Below are 8,741 nucleotides of genomic sequence, written 5' to 3'. Positions count from 1 at the left end.
ACTTAATTTGATGAGCAGGTTTGAAAAATGGGCAAGACAAAGTAAGTAAGTGAAGTCTTTATTTCATGAGGATGAGCACGTAATGGCCAGAGCTAATAAACTTGTGGCCCTCTAAACAATAAAATAAAAAATAAATATACTAAGCTATAAAAATACAACGAATACAAATACTATATAATCTATACCAAACTATTTAAAAGATAAAATGTAGCATTATAATCATGTCACAATTCATCAAGTAACTTAAAAAAAATGATCAAGATTCTGCTGTTGTCCTGATATGGACCTGCTATGCAAGTTACATCTTAAAAGGCCCACCTTCACCCAAAAGTCATTGCGGTCGTTTGTTTTTGTTTTTCAAATGACGGCTAAAGGCACTCAGGCAAATCACGCGGGAAACAACACGTCAGATCTTTAGGTAATTTTGTGTTACACGAGATTCAGTCACGGTGCGCAATGACTTTTGGGCGAATATGGGCCTTTAAATTAAATGACTAATAATTAGTTACTGTATTTGAGGTATGTTTGCAAGCGGCTCATTTATCGTCGGCCTCAGCTCAATGTGTTCAACTTCAGTGTTTTCAGCAGTTTGATCAGTGATGCACAAACTGAATTAGATGGCCTTCACCTTGTTTATTCGGTGAATAAGGTCTTAAATGCGGTGATAATTTTTTTCATTTGACGTTTGGGCTTATAATTTGCGTCACGACAGTTTTTCCCTGATATAATTAGACAGATATTTCCCTGCTCCCAGCGGATTGCAAGTAAAAGGTTAGAATCCAGCCTGTTTTTCCTTTTTCTCCTCCTTGTCGTCTTATTTCACTTAATAAATTTTATTGAGTTCCTCATCATGTTATTTATGCATGTTGTAAATCAACCCTGGCAGAGAGAAACAACTGTATCAATGAAATATATTTTCTAATTTTCACATTTTCAAAAGAGTCTAACTTCAAATGCACCACTGGGACATATTACCACGCCATGGAAACTAACAAACGTCCACAATTTTGAAAGATTTCAACTTTTCTCATTCCACAAAAACTGTCTGATTATTATTATTGACGGTAGAAAAGCAAGATTCATATCATGATATTGATAAATTATGACAGCGCTGGGCCACAAAATTGAAAGTGTCCCAGCCCAAATTTATGTACAAGGAAGAGTCAAAAACAAAACAATTTTGTGATTTCTTACCTCTTCTTAAACGGATGACCCGTTAACGGTTAAATTGACTTTACTAATGGAAATATGGTTGCATCAAAGATGTATTAAGTAAAGGTAAATTATCTCCAAAGGGAGAGGGAAGGGTTACGTTTTTGCAAATGCTGGCTGCGTAGCACTTCTATATCAAAAGACTTAACTATTAGAGTGTAATGAGAAGTGCTAGTTTTCTACCCATAGAAACCATCACATGGTCTATATGGGTAAGAAACTTGCACTTCACATTACACGTCTATCTCCAAAGGAAGATTGGCGTTGGCACTTTTGCTCTCACGAAGGACCAATACCTACTTATTATTGGTGACATGGAGATAACTGACCCTCACGAGCTAAGCAGCGCATTTAAAAGGCATTTTACCGATATAGGCCCCAACTTTGCATGTAACAAATCCCCCTCGAGTCAGTTTTCGTGACTTTGTTGAAGCTCGTGATGGCACCTTCTCAAACTCATTAATAATTCATAAGCCAAAAACAAAAGAAATCACTACCGTGAAGGAAGTTTGGATATGTGGTCTTAATTAACATAACATTCCGCCAACTTTGATCCCAAATATCTCTAAAAATACTGACTCCTTTGAGGAGCAATATCAAACACACAGAAGAGTGTTTCATTAGATATCCAACCACCTCGAAATCGATTAAAACCATCTCCAAATCGGTTTTTGGATATCCGATGAAACACTCCTTGTGTTTGATATATTACTTCAAAGCTTGAATTACTTTCTATTGACAGACTGCGCAAACTTGTGAATGATAACCCTGTGGGCAAGGCTGATGGCATCGATGGTGTTCCAACTTGCCTCTTAAAGTTATCATTTACATTTATTGCATCACGTACACTCCAATTTTGATTTAGGTATGCAAAGCTGTTCTTCAATAAACACGAGAGAATGCAGTAACTTCTGCACTTCAAAGCTTCCACAAAAGTTCAGATTCTCATCGATTTTCTCACCTTTGCTTTTTCCATTGTGCCACAAAACCTCAAAAGGATCCAGAAATGCGCTGAGATGTCTGGGTATTTCTGCAATTGTTTCCAGACTAGATGACGGCACACTTCACAGGTGGTTCCCATTTTCTCGTCAATTCCCTCACCCTCGAGCACAGAACCCCACCAATGTCCTTGCATTTCCTCACATAATTATTCCCCGGGTTGGCAAGGAGTCGTCCCCACGGGGTAGCCAATGACAGGTTCATTTGTATTCGAATTTAAAGATAGGTGCCAAAAGTTCAGAAGTATCGAGATCATAAAACGGGAAAACGTAGCAAGAAAAAACTTAAGCCACAGGTAATTAGTTACCGAAATAGCGTTAAGACAATATCTGATAGATGTTTCTTCACCGAGTTCAATTTTGCTCCAGTTTGTATTTCATACATTCCCGACATCATGGAACACCTCAATCCCAGGAAGGCAGTACCTCAATCATCCCCACTTCTTGAAGAAGAGGTGACTAAGTTGATTAACTATTTCAATTCATTCTTTGCCTCCCGAATGGTAGCAGGGAAGCCTCACTCCCATCTTTAAGCAGGGAGCCAACTATCAACATTAACATCACAATCCAAGGTATTTCAGAAAGACTTACCGTGCCTTCCATAATCATTTGTCTTAGGTTTCTGGCTTCATGAAGAACCGTTCGTGTTGTACTGCATTCCAAAAATGACAGAGGATTGGAGGAACAGTATTGATAACAGGGAAGCAGTGAATGAATGAATGACAACATTTATTTAGGTCCCGAATTTGACAGCGCTGAGTTAAGAGTTTGCAGAACATTACGGATTTAAACACATCACATCATCGCCGAGATATCCACAGAGCAACAGTCTTGCAGAAAGAGCTGTTCCAACAGCCAAGAAACATTCTAAAGAAAGCAAACATTGATGGAAAGGATTTTCACCTTGCCTTGCTTGACTATCGGAATACTCCAATTGACTTATCACCTGCTCAGATGCTCATGGGATGCCACACAAAAACCCAACTTCCAACCACTCCCATGTTTTTGGAACCTCAATATCCTACTCAGAGGATTAAATAAGGTCTTACCTGTCATGCAAGAATTCAGGAAAGGTACTACAACCAACATGTGAAAGAACTGAAGCCTTTGAGTGAAGGAGATCCTGTGCGAGTCAGAAAACTAGGACAGAGGATGTAGGTTACCTGCTGTTAACAAGATATCTGAAGCACCCAGACCATATGTTGTAAAGTCACAGGGAACAAGTTTCAGAAGAAACAGGCGTGATCTGATTAAGATGGCTAACCCGGTATCTGAGCAACTCAAAGATTCTGAAGTTATATGTTCAAGCCAAGTTCATAATTCCGTAGTCCCAAAGAAAGTCAGTTCACAAAGGGTCAAACTATTCAACCACCAGTTTGGGTTAAAGACTATGTTACCACTTATTTGCTACTAGTTTGCTGATAAGTTGAGAGTTTGTATTAAGCTCTTGTTAAATATTGTCCGGCTTAAAGAAGGGAGATGTTGTGATATGTAATTTCCCGCTCTTTCGAATCACGTGATTTCCCACATTTGCAAATAGATAATATAACAAATTGTAGTTGTGTACAAAATGTGTGTTTCTTTCGGTATAATATTATTAAACTTAAAAGGTATTGGAAACATAACACGTACAGTTTAGCGACTTTAGTCTTATCACCGTTGCATATCGTTTAACTTGTTTGGATTTTTTGGCTTACAAACAACCCGCAGTTTCAATTGGGTTTTTACAAACTAATTTAATTTGAAATACTCCCTACGATCGTGAAGTATCCCTCCAAACTTAGAACCAGCTTTTTTTCCATTGAAGACTTCCATTTTCATTTAAGGCGTTCTGTCCTTCCCTTGGTAACAAAACAAAAGGAAGGCTCCCATTTCATTTCGCACCCATATTATAATGACAGGCCTCAACCAGTTAGAAAGCGAGAATAAATATATAATCACTTCAATAATTGTACCAACAGAAGTTTTCCTGCAAACAAATTTCCTATAATATTACCAAGTTATCAACGTTATTTCGAACCATCTTGTGCTTTAAAGGAACCTCTACTCTTAACCAATAAATAACTTTAAACCACAGGATCTTTTGTTTTCCATCAAATTTGATTACATTTGTCCGGGAAAAAGCTTTTGCATCCAAAATAAATGAATCTCAGAATGGCTTGTTTTTGACTTCAAATTGCACCCGGGCACCACCATCTTGAATAGTTGTGACAATGTTAATAACATTATTATTAATACTATTACACTAATGTTATTAATTAAGTATTATTAATGTCACAACTGAATTATTCCAGACGGAGTAAAGCAGTAAGCGAATTCATTTTTTCCCTGATGCAAACGCTTATTAATCAAGTTTGATTGAAAACGATGTTTCTCACGGGCTTAAAAATTATTTTTAGTGGGAATGGAGATTCCCCTTAAAGTGCTAACTACGACCAAAAACTAATTTTTATTTTTCTTTGGATTTCAAAACTATTTTAACTAAACAGTGACTGATCGAAGTTTTAAACCTTGATTTCAAAAGACACCTGTTTATTTTAACTGGATTTTTCCTGTTTAATGGTCCCCCATTACTAACTTTAAATCTTGAGAGAGCTGGATTGAGGAGAAAATGACTTTGAAGACTCAACAGTTTAAGAATGCAATGCGTGTGTACGCGGCTGATATGCAGTACAGGAGTTTCAGGCTTTCAGAGTTTAAACTCATGTTTTGCATATAAAATAAGCTGCATTTAGAGGCTTAATTTTTAAGCTAGGGAGTAAGAGAATAGTTCAACAAATATTTCATTTCAATTTTTTCACGTTCATAGACTTGAGGGGTTTTAAAAATTGAATAACTTGCCTCTAGATCTCCTATTTCTGTTTTTCGGTGAGTGATTAAGGTATACAAACTAATAAATGAATATTAGGACGAAATAAGAAAGTTTCACTTAATTATAAACAACATGAAAAGGGGACAGCACACAGAAGAACACAAGAAGAACCAAGTCCTTCACTTCTGCTAATGGCAAGAGTAAAAGACATCATAGCATAATAGCAAAGCATTTTCGGTATCAACTATGACATTTAACTTAGTATACTTAGCAGGTTTCAAACAGCAAACAATTCTGAAATCTGCCAACGGCTAAACCTCCAGCCAAGGTGAACTTGATCTTCTTTGCAGCAAAGGGTGTTCTTGTTCTTTTCAGTTAATGATTCGCTAATAAATGTACGGTTCTCCGCGAGGCGACCAAGGTCATTAAGGATACATGGGCTCCTGGTTAATAAGATGAGCAACAGGCCACACATAAAGGGGAAGACTTAAGGCCGGCCTAAACTTTAGGACCTAAACATTGTCGCAGACGCAAATGTTTCCCAGTTTGGCCACTTTGGAAACATTGTTGCGGACACAAATCTTGTTTCCCGGACACAAGAAAATGATTTTGAATCAGGTCAAAAGCATTTTTGCTTCCCACCAGGATGCAAATTTTGCTTGCAAAACAAATGTTTTCCAGTTTAGCCACCCGAGCAGCAATCCCATGGAAACAATGTTTCTGCAACAATGTTTCCTAGTTTAGCCAGGCCCCTATTTCCATTTTACAGCTGCCAGAAATAGTTTAAAATTGTGAAATGGACCACAGAGAGCCTAAGCTCTGTGTTGTGTTTTGAATTTAGAGAACTTTTATGACGAGTTTTAGTCGATACAAATCAGAATGTTTAGGAAAAGAATAAGCACTAATGTTGCACTTACTTGTTTGTTGTCTTTCTTTGGTCAGCTGGTGCCACTCTGTCCACTGTTCCCTAAAACAGAAAAACAACAGACTTTAAAAGAGCAACCTCTTCTAAGCTTAAGAGGACAATCAAATGGTTCAATAAAAGCTATCCTGTCAAGACAAGATGTCAGTGAACGAGCTCAAATAAGCATTTATTCAACAATTTTTTTCGCATAAGCCTAATGCAAATAAATTGGTTTACTGCAGCATATGCTGAGGTTCTAATGGGATTGCAAATGGAAAATTGTCAGTTGTACACAAACTTTTTCCACCCTACTTAACTCTGGATCTGTTTGTTTTCATAGAATCATTGCGCCGCAAGGTTTCGAGATTCTTCCTTACATTAGGCTTTATTCTTTCAATTTTTTATATTTTTAGATAACATTTGATAGTTTAATATTATTGTTATATATTTTTAGATAATGATTTATAGTTAGTGATTTATAGTTTAATAATTATTTATAGTTTTATAATTTAAATTTATTTATATCTTATGGACTGCGGCTCAAACTAACCTAATGACTTCTTTTTAAAAAAAAATTTAAAAAATAATAATAAATAATAATAATATTTTTCCTTAGGGGTGGGGTGGGGGGCAACCTCGTTTCCAGGGCTCTTCCCTCAGTTGGGGGCGGGGCAAAAAAAAAACGCCCCACCCCCAAATGAGGGAAGAGCCCTGGAAACGAGGTTGCAGTTAGGGAAGGAGGGGGAGGGGTATGATCATCAGGAGCCAGGCTCCCATTGATCATTCATTGCTAGCACGGTAATAGTGGTTACCGTGTTTGTCTAAACTAGAAGTCCTGCATCTAAAATACAAACAGCAGAGATAAACATTTTAAAAAATGCATTGTATATAACTTGCCGTTTCTTATGCTTCTCAAAATACATTCTCAAAAGTAACCGTTACATGTGCAGAGTTTCTTTATCCGAAATAAAAAGATCTGGGTACTAATACATTAACTTGAAAAACGATCTTAAACTAACAAGAAAGCATTGAAATTATTTTAAGATCGTTTTCATATGAATATATTAGAACCCAGATCTTTTTATTTCGTATCATAAGAAAATTTTTAAAATGTAACGGTTACCTTTGAATATATATAGAGAAGCATACCAAACGTCATGTTAATATATAATGCATTTTTAACAATGTTTATCTCCACTGTTTGTATTTTATTGTTAAGCTATGCTGGCCGAAGAACAAGAGTTTATACAAAACTGCATCAAAAGTAAGATGCAAATGGCAGTTACAATCACAAACAAGCCCATTGTTTGAAATTTTTGCATTCGATATACTCATCCTCCGAAGTGAACATTTAATTCATTATGTTAAACTATAAATTAATGTGGCAAACAATGGGAAATAAAAGAATAAAATCCAGACTAATTGAAGTTACAAAGGATAAAACTTTTCACTGTTAACATATTAATTTAGGATAAGCTTTAAACCTCCAATCAACAGCATCTCTTAACTCATTGGATGTCCCGAATTACCCTTTGCAAAAATGGTCCCATTCAACTAGTAACCAGTTGAAATAACATGATCCGCAATAGCAGATTTTTGATAACTTAAAATGATGAGTTTTCCTGGTCTTGTAGTGTTCGTTTTTGTCTTTCTAATGTAAAAATATTGACAGTCCCAACAACTACCCTCATGCACTACCTTGGACATTTTGAGAACGGCTGCGCTTGTCCTTGTACGATAAAAAGGACTTGACACGATGGGTGCTTTGAAAAATAAACTTGAAGGTCAACGTGGCGGGTCTAATCTGCAGGTCGCGGGTTGCAGGTCATTGTTTCACCAATACAGAAAGTATCCTAAACGTTCATAAAAGCTAACCTTAGGCCTATTGGTGAAACAATGACCTGCAACCCATGACCTGTGACCCGCGACCTCCAAATTAGACCCGCCGAGGTCAACGCACCATAAAATTTGTCAATGGAAACCTTCAGTTGTTTGAAAACGAATTAGCTTAAGTTTGTAAACCGTTTGCAGACAGCAACTTTCTAACTTCATAAAGTGAGGATTTGAAACAGGAGTGATAACGAACAAATGCGGAAACAACGAAATGGGGATATTTTTTCCTTATTTGATGGTAAAAACACCGCTATTAAGTCTTAACAGAAACCCATACGGGTTGAAACGTGTAAGGCGCGTTCACAGCTTCCGAATATTCAGTGCGAACTAATTGGTTGAATGTTTCAGTGCTAAGTACCATATTTGGAAACCCCTCGCTCTTGTTGTTCCAAATATGGTACTTAGCAAATTGAATATTCAGAAGCTTGTTTCCCAGCACACAAGGGGCCGTTACACGTTTCAACTATTATGAGTTTCTGGTTTTAAGGATGGGGCCTACTAATTCAAAGATATTTGTGCGGTTTTTAAATATGCAGGAAAAAGCAGATCTCAAGAAGGGTTATCGAAATTCAAAAAGAATTTGGGGAAAACGCAAATTTTTCAAAGATAATTAATCAACACTATTAATTTGTAAAAAGCTTTAAAATACAAAGCAATGTGTGGCGTTCTTTTCCAAATTGAAGCTGAATTTTCTCTGAAAAATGCACGGTTACACCTAAAGTTCTTTTTTAGATACCAAGAGCACTTGCTTATGATGGTGGCGTTTTATAAGAATATCAAGAAAAGGAATGTGATGGTCGATGGTTTTCTTCTATTCATGTTTTGGTGACAACTGTTGAGGTAGTGTTAAAACTGAAGAGCTGTATTTTTCTATCGAACCAAAAAAATATTCCCATTTCATTGTTCCCGCATTTGTTTGTCA

The 8,741-nt window shown here is 36.7% G+C and overlaps 1 long non-coding RNA gene across 1 annotated transcript in view; it reads right to left on the bottom strand.

Moving 5' to 3' along the window:
- Positions 1 to 743: 743 nt before the first annotated feature.
- Positions 744 to 8,741, bottom strand: part of LOC137973542 (uncharacterized) — a 42,431-nt gene continuing 34,433 nt past the window's right edge. Inside the window, exons 9-10 of the long non-coding RNA XR_011117273.1 lie at positions 5,940 to 5,989; positions 744 to 879 (exon numbers count right to left, since the gene is read on the bottom strand). This is a non-coding gene — a long non-coding RNA (uncharacterized lncRNA). The remainder of the gene's footprint in view (positions 880 to 5,939; positions 5,990 to 8,741) is intronic.

Source organism: Montipora foliosa, chromosome 10, assembly GCF_036669935.1.
Source record: "Montipora foliosa isolate CH-2021 chromosome 10, ASM3666993v2, whole genome shotgun sequence".
Classification (NCBI taxonomy): domain Eukaryota; kingdom Metazoa; phylum Cnidaria; class Anthozoa; order Scleractinia; family Acroporidae; genus Montipora; species Montipora foliosa.
The sequence above is the reverse complement of the archived record's forward strand: the minus strand, read 5'-3'. Positions and strand labels throughout refer to the sequence as shown.